Here is a 15313-nt window from a genome sequence, read left to right as displayed (position 1 = left end):
TTTGTCTTTAAACCTTTAATTTAAGCTTGATGTAACTTTTTAAAAAGTTTGGTCTAAGCTAATTGCCTCTCTTGCTTATTCTGATGTAGCAATGCACAACACAATCATCGTTAGTTTGTGTAAAGATAACTGATTCCTATGAGTTATAGTCTAAAATCATTGTAAAGAGAATTTTTCCTGATGTAGTCACTTTCAATTCTCTAATCTATGGATTATGCTTTGTTGGTCATTTGAAAGAAGCATTTCGTTTGAAGATTTCTCTGAAAGTAGGATCAATAGTGGCGAGAAGATTTCTCGATTACTCCAACTGTCAGGCTTTGCACTTCATTTCGAACATTGCTTTGTGCCTTTGTTCGTATAATTTGAAAGTTTGATAATGAATGATTTCTGAGTTTCAGGATTTGGTACCTAAAATCATTCCCATGGTCAGAAATCTGGTTCATGTCTTTCTGTTTTATTTCAGAGTATTTTGAATAATATAGAGTCCATAATTCATGCTTGAAGTTATACGTTGTTCTTATAGATACTTATATACATTATTAATCTTGAACTCTGCAGTTTTTTATTTAATTTTCAATAACAACGATGATGAACATGTCAAACACATTATACCTTTTTGGTGTGAGAAGAGCATTGGTAACAAATATAGAGAAAACTAAATCAACCATAAAAGAATTATCGGATGTGCAGGATCGGGGCCGTCCTTGAGGATATACAACCTGTTATGGGTTTTAGGCATATTTTTTCAATGCCGAATCAAAAACTAAGCAACATTTGAACCAACATTAACATTAATAAAATATCAACATACAAAGAAACTAATAAAATATCAACATTAATAAAATATAAACGGAAATTACCAACATCAGTTAAATTTAAAATACGATAAATATGTCATCAAAATACAAAGAAACTAACAAATGTCATGAAAATAGAAAGGAACGAACAAATGTCATGAAAACTAACACCAAGTCCTAAAAATCTGTCCAAAACATCAAATACTCCTGCTCATGATGCTGCTGTTGCATCCTCGGCCTCCCCTCCTGGTCAATACTGGTGCCAACTATAACAGCCCGATTTTTAGCTAGATTTATTTTAATTACTTTTATTGTGTGTTTTATATGTTTATGCGTGGTTAATCATCATTGGGTGCATTTTCATGGGTTTCCGTGTTAGAAGGGTATTTTAGTCATTTTGAACGTAGGGGTATTTTGGTAATTTTTGTGAGAATTATTTTTAATATTTAGTGAGAACCCTTATTTTACTAAGTTATCAGTGTAGTGATTAGTTTTTACCGTTAGTGACCGTTAGTTATATTTTATCGTTGTTAGTAATTACCGTTGAGTGTATAGAAACTTTTTAGAGTTATGTTAGAATGGGTTAGGCCCATTAGAATTTAGCATTGAGCCCATTAATGGAGATAACATTAGGGTTGTCATAGAAAAATATCTTTCATTCACTTCATAAAATTTTCCTAGAGAGAGAGGTAGAGAGAGAAAGAGGTGAAGAGAAGAACAAGAGTTTTGAAGAGAATAGCTTGAGGAATCAATTGGGGTAAGCTTAGGAGGTGAATTGAAGCAAGAGTTTGGGTTAATCTTCTTCTAAGGTAAGGGGGTTAGTCTTCATCATAATCATGTTCATTTATTGCAATTTCTCATTTGTTGTATGAATATGGGTTGAATTGAATAAATGGATAATTGTTACTAAATTCGTGCTCTAACTGTGATGTTATGTTTGTATGCATGAATTGATGATAATTGTATGATTGTTGGTGAAATCACATGTTCAATTATGTATAAATGTGAAGTTATGAAAATTGTGCTCAATTGATGGATTTTGCTAAGTTATTGTGAATTGAGTTATGATTCTTGTTCATTTATGTTATTGCTGATAATTGATGTTGTTGTTGATGAATCACTGCTTGGGTATGCATATTCATGAATAGGTGATGAAAATTTGAATTGTTGTTGGTGTTTTGGTGTGAATGGATAATTTGGTGAATTGGCTAAAAGTGATATTAATTTCATGTTTCATGTGTTTTTTTTAGTATCCCTGTGAGTTAAATTACCTATAAACAATCTTTGGAAACACAATCTTTGAAACGGAGTTGGGAACAGTATTGTTTATGCAGAATTCTGACTGTTCGCTTAAGTGAAGCTGTAAGCGAACAGGCCAGAAGCATACTTCAGAAGCATGTTCAGAAGCATACTTCAGAAGCATGTTCAGAGGCATGCCAGAAGCTTCTTAAGAAGCAAGCCAGGAGCTTCTTAAGAAGCATGCCAGAAGCTTCTTAAGAAGCAACCGTGCCCAGTTCAACACCTTCTGATTTTTATTCCAAGCTTCCTAGGACCAATCTGAACTTCTTAAAACACTTATTTTGACTTATATAATCATTGTTATACACTTAATCCTACTGGAACATATCCTTGAATGAGAATTGGACTTGGTTTTAAAATTAAATCAAACTTTGAAAATTGCTCTAGAACGTTGATTTTTCCGGAAAATGGGATCTTCGAGGAAATGGAATGGGATTAAGATAGAATAGAGATTATATGATTACTAAAAATGGTAGTGATTGGTTTCCTTGAGTTTTATTTGATTTTGATCTTGAAAATGGAAGATTCTTGTAAAATGTTAGAGAGACGAACATTGATGAAAATATCCTTTTAAGCCAATCACCTTATAAATCTTTCATATTTAGTTTTGTATGACTATATGGAAGTATTTGATTGTTAGTTGAGTGTTGAATGAGATGTTGTTTTCCCTATTACTTGGATAATGAGAATGCTTGAACTGGTGAAACTATATGTGATAGTTGATGTTGAATATAACATTGTTGATTGTTGATGATCATGTTGATGTGGTGATGATGAATACTATGATTTATTTGTGTGTGAGCATGTTTCCTTGATAATGCAATGTTGTGGAGATAATCAATATAATTGGGTGTTGTCCTATATATTGAGTTGAAATTGTGATTGTTGTCGCATTATCGAGTCTTTATACATGTCCATGCATCATAGTCGATGTTGTTGTAAAAGAATTCGGCTCTTTTACTTCGGAGATTATGTAAGGAGTGACCCCTTACATACGATGTGTTTTATCATCGGAGGTGACGACCTTTTGGAGATTTGGTACCACATGCATTTATGTGTCAATAAGTGCATATCATAACATGAGTTGATGAATTGAGATGAATGATTATTGATGATGTTTGTGATTGATGATTGTGAGTGAATATTTATGAATGGATAATGTTCATATGACTGATGTATGTTGATACGAGCTATCAAGTTGTGATGTAAGTATTTATGTATGACTAAATATTATTCAAGTACATGATATTATTTGATTTAATAGTTATCTGAATTATGATAATGTAATACTTACCCCCAGTGGTTTTAACCGCCTACTTGCCTGTATGGGTGAGTAGACGTTGTGCAGGAGTAGTGCTCGGTGAGTCTTTGCTTGGGATATCGGGAGCTTTCTCCGATATCGATGTCGAGTCGGCTCTGATCTAGCCTTGTTGTGTCGGTCTAGATTAGGTTATTTTATTTTTCCTTTGAATTATTGTTTTGTTGTTGACTACCCGTATGTTTGGGTTTTTGGAGATTCATCTTTGGGATATGATTTATTGTTCATGGCATGTACATATTTTGATCACTCTGATTTATATTCCGCTATAACTGTTGAGGTTTATATACATGTCTATCCGTTTTGAATTTTGAAAGTGGCGTAACCTCTATTTCTTGAATAAATGTATTATTTGCATGTTTAATCGCTTAAATAGAAATAGGAGTGTTAAACCAACTGCTCCCTAATATCGCGCAAGGCCGCATACAACTGCTCGTTGTTCATCCCCTTCTGACCCAACTACTCATCAACCTGACAAAAAGTACCACTAACAATATCATAGGTATCAGACGAGCCTCTCTGTTGGTGCTGCTGTCGCTGATATGCAATAATTTGATCCTTATTTGCTGACCTCGGAGGAGATCCCGGAATATGTGGCAAAATATGTGGGTCAGACATCCCGTTAGCTGACCCCCAACTGTCTTCTTTAATGGTGTGTAGACGAAAGTCGAGGAAAGCCTGCATAATATGAGTTAGGGGTGTTCAAAACCGAACCAACCCAATAGAAAACCGCAAACCAAACCAATCCAAACCGAAACCGCACTTGGTTCGGATGACTTTTACACTGAACCGTGCGGTTCGATTTGGTTTGCAGTTTGCACCTCACCAACCGAACCAAACCAAACCAAACTGCAAGAATAATGAATATTAATTAAACATGTACTAGCCCAATTACATAGCTCAAGAATAATCTCTTTTGATTAGATTTTCCATTGTTGCACCATCAGTTCCGATTCTAATTCTTTTCTATCTCTTTCAATTCATTTTTAGTGATGAATTTGTTTCCTTTACTTCTCAATAATTTGTTTCATGCTTATGTTTCTTCTTAATTTTACCTATTTTGATATAAATTTTACCTAATATTTTAGCATATAAACAACAAAATAAAATGTCCTATGTTTATTTTCTAACAAGTTGGCAATATTAGAGTTAATGTAATATTTTTTCATCTCGCGATAAACCGCACAAACCGAACCAATCCAAACCGCATTGGTTTGGTGGTTTGGTTTGGATGACTATTTAAAAATCAACCGAATCAAACCAAACCGCATGCTTTTTAATCTCGCGGTTTGGAAGACTTTTATGCTCAAAACCGAACCAAACGGCACCGCGAACACCCCTAATATGAGTATCCCGCATAGAAAGAACATTTGTTGGAGGTTTAGAGATGTTCTACACGTATCTGTATTTCTGTTTAACTCGCTTAGGAAAATGACGTACACATTCTCAACATAGCACATGATCCAACCTGAATACCAAAATATCTCCTCAAACTCCTAGATCTCCCTATGTTCTCCGTACGGCCTCCAACATACGTCATCCTTCTCCAAATGATCAAGCAATGTACGATAGGTCTTCCCCTCTCTATGACCCCTTTGTATCTCCTATTTGGCTGCGATTGTATGGTTTGGGAGATACTTTTCACTTTCATCAACATTGTAAAGATAAGGAAAATATAAAAAAACATGTAGTTTGGTTTGGTTCGGTTGGCTTTTAAGATGAAAACCCAACCAAACCAAACCAAACAAATGTGGTTTGAATCAAGTTTTTTTTTAGAATCGGCAAAATATTATTAATCAAAACAAGCCCGTGCAAGGCGCACTAATAAGCTCGGGTGGAGAAAAAAAAAACAAAGAAGGGGAAATCGGTTGCCAAACAAACACCGGCTCGAACAAAAACCCCTTTAAAAAACCACCCCTAAACAAAGAAACCAACCACAAGAGACATCCTAACAAACTAGAAAATCCGGAAGTGAGGCCGACATATACATGTGAGATTCCACAAGAATATCCCTGCCTTACCACAAACAACGCGCAGCCTCACCACAAGCCACCAAAACAGGCCCTAAAACAAACACCCCAGAACCAGCACCCACTGCTGCCTTCAAAAAATTTGCTACCATCCAACAAAAGCAGAAACACAAAACTGCAATTGCAGCAGCCAAAAAACAGCAGAAAAAACAGAAAAAGGAGCAGCAACTAGCTAACCAAAACCACTAGAACAGACCGCACAAACAGCCAGCTGCAAAACAGCAAAAACAGATGCTAGCAAAAACGGAACCGTGCACATCATGCAGGAACAACTGACAGCAGACACCGCAAACCCTAGCCTCAACCTCCGCGAAACCAAAACAGCTCCTATTAACGAATAAGGCACTCTCTCGGACACCAACACCATTCATAATACAAACACGCCGGCCCTTTCAAACGGCTTAACATCCATCTCCACGACAGAACCTTGATCGCCTCCACTAACTCCACCACTTCACAATTTACACCGTTAAAAATACGGTCGTTTCTCACCCTCCAAATACTCCAAACCGCAGCATGCCAAATCAACCTGAACCCGTTTCGGACCTTCTTATTTGACTCCGCCCCACTCCAACACTCCCAATGAACAAATAAATTGGGCGGTGATACAAAATTTAAGTCCATCCACCGCAGCAATCCTTGCCACACCTCAGAAACAAAACCACAATGTAAAAACAAATGATTTGTCGATTCGATCATCCCTTCACATAAATTACAATCTTGAGAAGCCTCCGGAGGTAGCACCTGTCTAACCGCCAAGTTCGCTTTAGAGGGTATTCTATCATGAAGAAGCTTCCAAGAGAATGCCACAACTTTAGACGGTGCCGGACTTTTCCAAACGGAGGAAAACACCCTACCTTGCTCCTCCGATATTGTTCTCGCCTCTAGCATTGAACCCTCTAACTTCTTGTACAAAGAATTCACCGAAAAAACTCCCTTCTCTTCCAACTTCCAACACCAAACATCTTCCTCTAAAGACCCCCTAAAGCCATCCAAATTCGCATACAACTCCCTTAACAAATCAATCTCCCAAACAAAAAGAGGACGTCTCCATGAAAACGACCAATTACACTCCGGTGTATTGAGAGTCCCTAAGTCGCCCACCAACGCCTCCTTTTGATTGGATAGAGAGAAAAGTCTAGGATATTTGATTCGAAAAGCAAGGTCTCCTCCCCATGCCACCTCCCAAAAACTCGTATTTGCACCATTCCCCACGTTTCTAGCAAGTTCGGATTTGAACCAATTTGAATTATCCAAAGTCACCATATCCTTCCACCATGGCGACACATACGCCGGCCAACTATAATCCTCACCCTCCAACACCCCAACACATGAAGTACCATATTTCTCTACCAACACATCCTTCCAAAGAGCATTCCTATCTTGGATAAGCCTCCATTTCCATTTTGCTAGTGACGAGTCATTTATATACTATTTTAATATGCTTTTTAGTTTAGTTTTATTTAGATTTTATATAATTTTATATTAGTAATATTTCCTTTTTAGGATAGTTTACTTTAAATTGCAATTTATTATATTTCAGGAAAGAATATTGGATGGATTGAGTCTTAGGAGCAAAAGAAAGGGATTTGGAGCCGATTGGACACGAAAATATGAAGATTGAGAGACGAAATACGTCTCCCACAAGTCAGAAGCCTGGCACGGCCCGTGCTAGCCTTGGCACGGCCGTGCCACCCTCTAGATCACCTTTTGCTGCTTTTGCTTGGATTCTGAGCTGTTCTATTTTAACGCACAATCTCTCGTGGAATATTCTTAGAATATACTTGCTTAGATTTTAAGTCAAATGTGTGCTATAAATAGAATAGCTAGCCATCACAAATATTCATCTTTACTTGGAATACAATAAGTGACAATTGCTTTTCTAATTAAAGTTCTTTTATTTTCCTTTACTTTCTTGTCTTTTACTTTTATGCTTTCTCTCTTCTCCCCCATGTCTACGATGAACATGAGTGAGTAGACTTCTCCTTGTCTTGGGATTGTTGGATAAGTCTAAATGACATAATCCTAATCAAACCAAGCCCTAAGCCTTAATCTTATGTAACCCTAATTTCTTATCTGGATTGACCATCTTAACATGGATCAACCATTATCAAACTGTGGAAACGAAAGTGGAGGGTTTGATAATTGTTTATCCATTATTCCAAATATCAATTCATAAAACGAAAGTGGAGCTTTGATATTCGAACAAGTGAATTCAGACAAGGATTGCAAAGTCAGCGAAATAGGCTTTGCAATCTTTGAGACATATAGTTTCGATCTTCAAGGGAACTAATAACAATCAAGTCAGCGAAATAGGCTTGATTGTTAGAGGAACCAAAATCTAATTGTAATCAAGTCAGCGAAATAGGCTTGGTTGCTAGAGGAACATAAGAGAAACTGTCTTGAGAAATTAGGTCTAACATAACATTATAAGCATATGGTTTTGGTTTGAGAATGACTTGTCATTTAGAGGAAACCAACGATCCCAAGGCTCCTTTTATTATTATTATTATATTCTTTCAAACGCTTGAAACCCCCTACTTACAATTCTCTCTTCTCTTCTAATCATCTCTAAAAAGTTAATTGAATTGAACTACTCCCTGTCGGAACGATACTCTTTTATACTACTTCGGTAAGACCGTGCCCTTGCGGTTTTATCTCATCAAGTTTTTGGTGCCGCTGCCGGGGAGTAAACTAATTTGATTAACTCTTTCTTTGTGATTAGAACTCTTTTCTCTCCCCTCTTCTTCCCTTCTTTTCTCTTTTCCTACGCTTGACTTTTTGGGTAGCTTAAAGATAATAGATAACATGGCTGAGGAACGCACTCTTAAGGAGTATTCGATCCCTTCTTCGGATGAGCCATGCACTATTATAGTTTACCCAACGGTTCAAGGTAGCAACTTCAAAATAAAACCTGCACTACTAATTCTAGTACAACAAAACCAATTCTCTGGATCACCTTCCGAAGATCCAAATTTACATATCTCAACCTTTTGGAGACTTAGTGTAACTTGCAAAGACGACCAAGAAACCGTCAGACTACATCTCTTCCCTTTTTCTCTAAAAGATAAAGCCAGCAATTGGTTCAACTCTCTGAAGCCCGGTTCCATCACCTCATGGGACCAACTAAGGCGAGAATTCCTTTGCCGTTTCTTTCCCCCATCCAAAACCGCCCAACTTAGGGGAAAGCTTTACCAATTTACTCAAAAGAACGGGGAATCTCTTTTCGATGTGTGGGAGCGTTTTAAAGAAATACTTAGACGTTGTCCCCACCACGGTCTAGAAAAATGGTTAATCATCCACACCTTTTATAATGGTCTAACATCTAACACTAAATTGACTATTGATGCAGCTGCAGGTGGTGCCCTAATGAACAAAGACTTCACAACAGCTTACGCGTTAATTAAGGACATGGCTCTAAATCTTTTCCAATGGACAGAAGAAAAAGCAATCATCGATCTTTCACCCTCTAAAAAAGAGGCAGGTATGGATGAAACCTCTTCCATTGACTATCTATCTACCAAGGTGAATGCGTTATCTCAAAGACTTGATCGCATGAGCACTAGTGCTAGCACACCTACCCTCTCACCTCCTTGTGAAGCATGTGGCCTATCTAGTCATTCTAGCACCGATTGCAACCTAAGTGGTATTGAGTAGTTAAACTTTGTTCAGAGTGGCCAAAGAATTGTTCAAAAATCTCACATTGAACATTTAATGGAAAACTATTTTCTTAAACAATCCGAACAGTTCCAAGAGCTCAAGGATCAAACTAGACTTTTGAACAACTCTCTTGCTACTCTCACAACAAAGATAGACTCCATCTCGTCTCACAACAAAACTTCTGAAACTCAGCTCTCCCAAGTAGTTCGTAAGGTTGACCACCCCAATAAAATGAATGTTGTCACACTTAGGAGTGGTAAGCCACTCGAAGACCCCATAAGGAGAACCAAAACCAATGACAGTGAGAAAGAAATTTGCGAACCACCATCTAGCGAAACCAGGGCAGAAAGAGAAGAACCACGAGTTGAGGAAAACACACCGCCTCCCTTTAAACCGAAAATCCGCTTTCCACAAAGGTTTTCCAAATCAAAGCTAGATGAGCAATTCAAAAAGTTCATAGAAATGATGAACAAGATATATATTTATGTGCCTTTTACCGAAGTCCTAACCCAAATGCCTACATATGCTAAATTTTTAAAAGAAATCCTTTCTAAAAAAAGAAAGATTGAGGAGGGTGAGACGGTTAATCTTACAGAAGAATGTAGTGCCATCATCCAAAATAAATTGCCACCAAAGCTTAAAGATCCAGGTAGTTTTTCCATACCTTGTGTCATAGGATCGGAAGTTGTAAAGAAAGCTATGTGTGATCTAGGAGCCAGTGTCAGCCTAATGCCTTTATCCCTTTATGAGAGGTTGGGAATAGGGGAACTTAAATCAACAAGGATGACCCTACAACTAGCGGACCGTTCTGTTAAGTATCCAGCTGGAATAATAGAAGATGTCCCCGTTAAGGTAGGAGAGGTATACATCCCCGCCGATTTTGTTGTAATGGAAATGGAGGAAGACAATCAGGTACCAATTCTTTTAGGAAGACCTTTCCTTGCTACTGCAGGAGCCATCATTGATGTGAAAAAAGGTAAGCTTTCCTTTAATGTCGGTAAGGAGACTGTTGAATTTGAACTTGCTAAACTAATGAAAAGTCCTTCCATTAAGGACTCTTGTTGCATGATAGATATAATCGACCATTGCGTGAAAGAGTGCTCTTTAGCATCAACTACACATGATGGTTTGGAAGTATGTTTAGTAAACAATGCAGGTACAAAACTGGAAGGGGAGGCAAAAGCTTATGAAGAGTTGTTGGATAGAACTCCTCCAATGAAAGGTCTAAGTGTGGAGGAGTTAGTGAAAGAAGAACCAGCACTTCTACCCAAGGAAGCACCGAAAGTAGAACTTAAAACACTTCCATCAAATCTGAGGTATGAATTCTTGGGCCCTAACTATACCTATCCTGTTATTGTAAATGCAAGTCTCGATGAAGTAGAAACTGAAAAGTTGCTTTATGTCCTCAAGAAATATCCTAAAGCTATAGGGTACACCATTGACGACATTAAAGGAATAAATCCTTCATTATGCATGCATAGGATACTTCTTGAAGAAGACTATAAACCCTCAATTGAACATCAAAGAAGGCTAAATCCTAATATGAAAGAAGTTGTGAAAAAAGAAGTCTTAAAACTCCTAGATGCAGGTGTTATTTATCCAATTTCTGACTCCAAATGGGTTAGCCCCGTACAAGTGGTACCAAAAAAGGGTGGTCTCACAGTTATCAAAAATGATAAAAATGAATCCATTGCCACTAGAACCGTCACCGGTTGGAAAATGTGCATTGATTATAGGAAGCTTAATAAAGCAACCCGTAAAGATCACTTCCCTCTCCCTTTTATAGACCAAATGTTAGAAAGGTTAGCCAAGCATTCACATTTTTGCTACTTAGATGGCTATTCTGGATTTTTCCAAATACCCATTCACCCTAATGACCAAGAAAAGACAACTTTTACATGCCCCTTCAAGACCTTTGCCTATAGAAGAATGCCTTTTGGTCTCTGTAATGCCCCTGCTACTTTTCAAAGATGCATGATGTCTATTTTTTCTGACTTTGTTGAAAAGATAATGGAAGTCTTTATGGATGATTTTTCTGTGCATGGATCTAGTTTTGATGATTGTTTGACTAACCTTGAAAAAGTTTTGGAAAGATGTGAACAGGTGAACCTAGTCCTAAATTGGGAGAAATGTCACTTCATGGTAAGAAAAGGAATTGTCCTAGGACACTTGGTCTCCGACAGAGGTATAGAGGTAGACAAAGCAAAAATTGAAATTATTGAAAAAATGCTACCTCCCACCTCAGTCAAAGAAATTAGAAGTTTCCTAGGACATGCAGGGTTCTACCGCCGTTTCATTAAAGATTTTTCATCAATCACTAAACCACTAACAAGTCTGCTTCTCAAAGATGCAGACTTTGTCTTTGATGATTCTTGTTTGCAGGCATTTTGCAGGTTGAAAGAAGCACTAATTACCGCCCCAATCATACAACCACTAGATTGGAACTTGCCTTTTGAAATAATGTGTGATGCAAACGACTATGCGGTTGGAGCAGTGTTAGGTCAAAGAAAGGATAAAAAGATGCATGCCATATACTACGCCAGTAAGACCCTATATGGGGCACAGACAAACTATGCCACAACAGAAAAATAATTGCTCGCAGTTGTCTACGCCATTGACAAATTTCGGCAATACTTGGTGGGATCAAAAATCATTATTTGCACAGATCACTCGGCCATAAAATACTTGCTAAACAAAAAAGATGCCAAATCGAGATTGATCCGATGGATTTTGCTCCTCCAAGAATTTGACCTTGAAATAAAAGATAAAAAGGGCGTAGAAAATGTTGTCGCTGATCACTTGTCCCGACTTTGGGAGACCAATGAAGATGAGTTACCCTTGGATGATTCATTCCCGGATGACCAACTCTTCTTATTGGCACAAACTGACGCACCTTGGTATGCAGATTTTGTTAATTTTCTTGCAGCAGGAGTGATACCACCTGAGTTAAGCTACCAACAAAAGAAGAAATTCTTCAATGATCTCAAGCACTACTATTGGGATGAGCCCTACCTCTTCAGAAGAGGCTCAGATGGGATTTTCAAGAGATGCATTCCTGAAAACGAGGTAAGTAGTATTCTAACTCATTGCCACTCCTCCTCTTATGGCGGCCACGCCAGTACACAAAAGACATCTTTCAAAATTCTTCATTCTGGTTTCTGGTGGCCGTTACTTTTCAAAGATGTGCATCTCTTTATCTCTAAATGTGACAAATGTCAACGCACCGGTAGCATTACTAAAAGAAATGAAATGCCTTTGAACAACATCCTTGAAGTGGAATTTTTTTATGTTTGGGGTATTGATTTTATGGGACCTTTCCCCTCCTCTTTTGGGAATCAGTACATATTAGTAGCCGTTGACTATGTGTCCAAATGGGTTGAAGCCATTGCCTCTCCTACTAATGATGCACAGGTTGTTATAAAACTGTTTAAAAAGGTCATTTTCCCTAGGTTCGGAGTACCACGAGTTGTGATAAGCGATGGAGGGTCTCACTTCATTTCAAGACATTTTGAAAAACTTTTGCAAAAACTTGGAGTGAGGCACAAAATTGCGACACCCTATCACCCCCAAACTAGTGGACAAGTGGAGGTCTCAAATAGACAAATCAAAGCTATGCTTGAGAAAACTGTTTCAACCTCTAGAACAGATTGGTCCAATAAGCTTGACGATGCCCTTTGGGCCTATTGAACGGCTTATAAAACCCCATTGGAATGACCCCTTTTAAACTTGTCTATGGGAAATCTTGTCACCTTCCCGTTGAGCTCGAGCATAAGGCCTATTGGGCAATTAGAAACCTCAACTTAGACCCCAATTTAGCCGGTGAAAAAAGAAAACTTCAATTAAACGAGTTAGAAGAACTTAGGATAAATGCTTATGAGAATGCCCGCATTTATAAAGAGAGAACTAAGAACTGGCATGACAAGAAAATAATCAAAAAGCACTTCAAAAGCGGTGACCTTGTGCTGCTCTTTAACTCTAGGCTAAAGCTCTTTCTAGGTAAACTGCGGTCACGATGGTCCGGTCCTTTTCAAGTTCGCACAGTCTACCCTTATGGGGCGACTGAAATCTTTTCTGAAGAAACAGGATCCTTCACGGTTAATGGACAAAGGCTTAAAATCTATAATACCGGAGAAGTAAATGAAGTAGTGGCTGATTTCACCCTTAGTGACCCGCCTTAAGGATTCTCATCCTTACCTTCGTCAAGCTAGTGACGTTAAAAGAGCGCTTCGTGGGAGGCAACCCACCAATTTAATTGTTTTCTTTGTTTTATGTTATTTCTCTTTGTTTTGTAGGTAACTGTCCGAGATTGATTAAGAAACGCAAGAAAAATCGAAGTTCCAAGAAGCAGAAAGGTGGCACGGCCCGTGCTGGATTCGGCACGGCCGTGCCAAGACTCACAACCCGATTTTCATAAATCTTGGCAGAAAGATAGCACGGCCCGTGCTACATCTGGCATGGCCGTGCCAACCTGAAGGCCTCCGAAGTTCAAACTTCAACAAATTGTGAGCTTTCCGCACCCTTTCTCACTTCTTCCCTATTTCTCTCGTTTCTAATATCTTAAATCATTGAGGACAATGCTTCTCCTAAGTGTGGGGGGAGCCTAATAAAGTATCTTTAGTCGTAGTGTTTCCAAACTCCCTTGAACTTTATTCTTTTGTTTTGTTTTATTGCAAAAGGCATGGTTAAATAGCTAATTTTTATTGAAAATATCATGATACAAAAATTTCCATTGTCTCCTCTTATTTGTTGATTCTTGTACATGAAAGCAAACTCTTGTGTTTTAAAGTCTTCTTGATATACCCACATCTTGTTTTAAAGTGAATAAAATTCTCCAATGAGAAAAACACAAAAGTGGCTTCCCTTGAGTGAATGTATGAATAGGTATTTTAAGGAAACGCGTTTTAATCTTAGTGGGGCATTAACCTTTAAAGATTCTCAAAGTGCTAGTAGTATAAGTTAGTATAAGGGAATTCATAAAAAGCCAAAAGCCAAATAAATTCCAAAGATCTCATCATTGAATCTAGATTGGGGAAGGAGGTAGGCCCTCCGACTTCCTACGTGAAGATGATTGATATCTTAAGGAAAAACTTTAAAAAGCATCATTGAATCTAGATTGGGGAAGGAGGTAGGCCCTTAGACTTCCTACGTGAAGATGATGTTTTAAGGGATACCATTGGATCTAGATTGGGGAAGGGGATAGGCCCTCCGACCTCCTACGTGAAGATGTTGTTCCTTAAATAAAGAACTTAAAATGTGCAAATGGCAAAGAACAAAGATCCTCAAATACTCCCATCTCTCTTATATGAATTGTAGAAGGAATCTTTCTTGGTTGGTTTAGTGCTAGGATTAGACCATGTTTCCTCATAATGCCTATCTTATACATGAGCAAGAAAAGGGTTGGACTTCACACACACACTCACTTGAAACTTGATCGTTGGGTTGAATAAAAATTACAAGAAATGCTTGAGTTTGTGATTAGTGTACATTTGGGACTTAAGCCCTTGAGGAGACATGTGCTTTAATTGAAATTGTCATTTGATATAACTTTAGTGCTACTATGTTTATGCCTTTTGCTTGAGGACAAGCAAAGATTCAAGTGTGGGGGAGTTTGATGAGTCATTTATATACTATTTTAATATGCTTTTTAGTTTAGTTTTATTTAGATTTTATATAATTTTATATTAGTAATATTTCCTTTTTAGGATAGTTTACTTTAAATTGCAATTTATTATATTTCAGGAAAGAATATTGGATGGATTGAGTCTTGGAGCAAAAGAAAGGGATTTGGAGCCGATTGGACACGAAAATATGAAGATTGAGAGACGAAATACGTCTCCCACAAGTCAGAAGCCTGGCACGGCCCGTGCTAGCCTTGGCACGGCCGTGCCACCCTCCAGATCACCTTTTGCTGCTTTTGCTTGAATTCTGAGCTGTTCTATTTTAGCGCGCAATCTCTCGTGGAATATTCTTAGAATATACTTGCTTAGATTTTAAGTCAAATGTGTGCTATAAATAGAATAGCTAGCCATCACAAATATTCATCTTTACTTGGAATACAATAAGTGACAATTGTTTTTCTAATTAAAGTTCTTTTATTTTCCTTTACTTTCTTGTCTTTTACTTTTATGTTTTCTCTCTTCTCCCCCATGTCTACGATGAACATGAGTGGGTAGACTTCTCCTTGTCTTGGGATTGTTGGATAAGTCTAA

At 37.8% G+C, this 15313-nt stretch overlaps 1 non-coding gene across 1 annotated transcript; it reads right to left on the bottom strand.

The window, feature by feature from the left end:
* Positions 1-8618: 8618 nt before the first annotated feature.
* On the bottom strand, positions 8619-8725 carry LOC120576284 (small nucleolar RNA R71). The gene has a single exon (XR_005642362.1). It is a non-coding gene; the product is annotated as a small nucleolar RNA R71 (small nucleolar RNA).
* Between the last annotated feature and the right edge of the window lie 6588 nt (positions 8726-15313).

This window comes from Medicago truncatula, chromosome 6 (assembly GCF_003473485.1).
Source record: "Medicago truncatula cultivar Jemalong A17 chromosome 6, MtrunA17r5.0-ANR, whole genome shotgun sequence".
In the NCBI taxonomy this organism is placed as follows: Eukaryota; Viridiplantae; Streptophyta; class Magnoliopsida; order Fabales; family Fabaceae; genus Medicago; species Medicago truncatula.
This window is presented reverse-complemented; position numbering and strand designations above follow the sequence as displayed.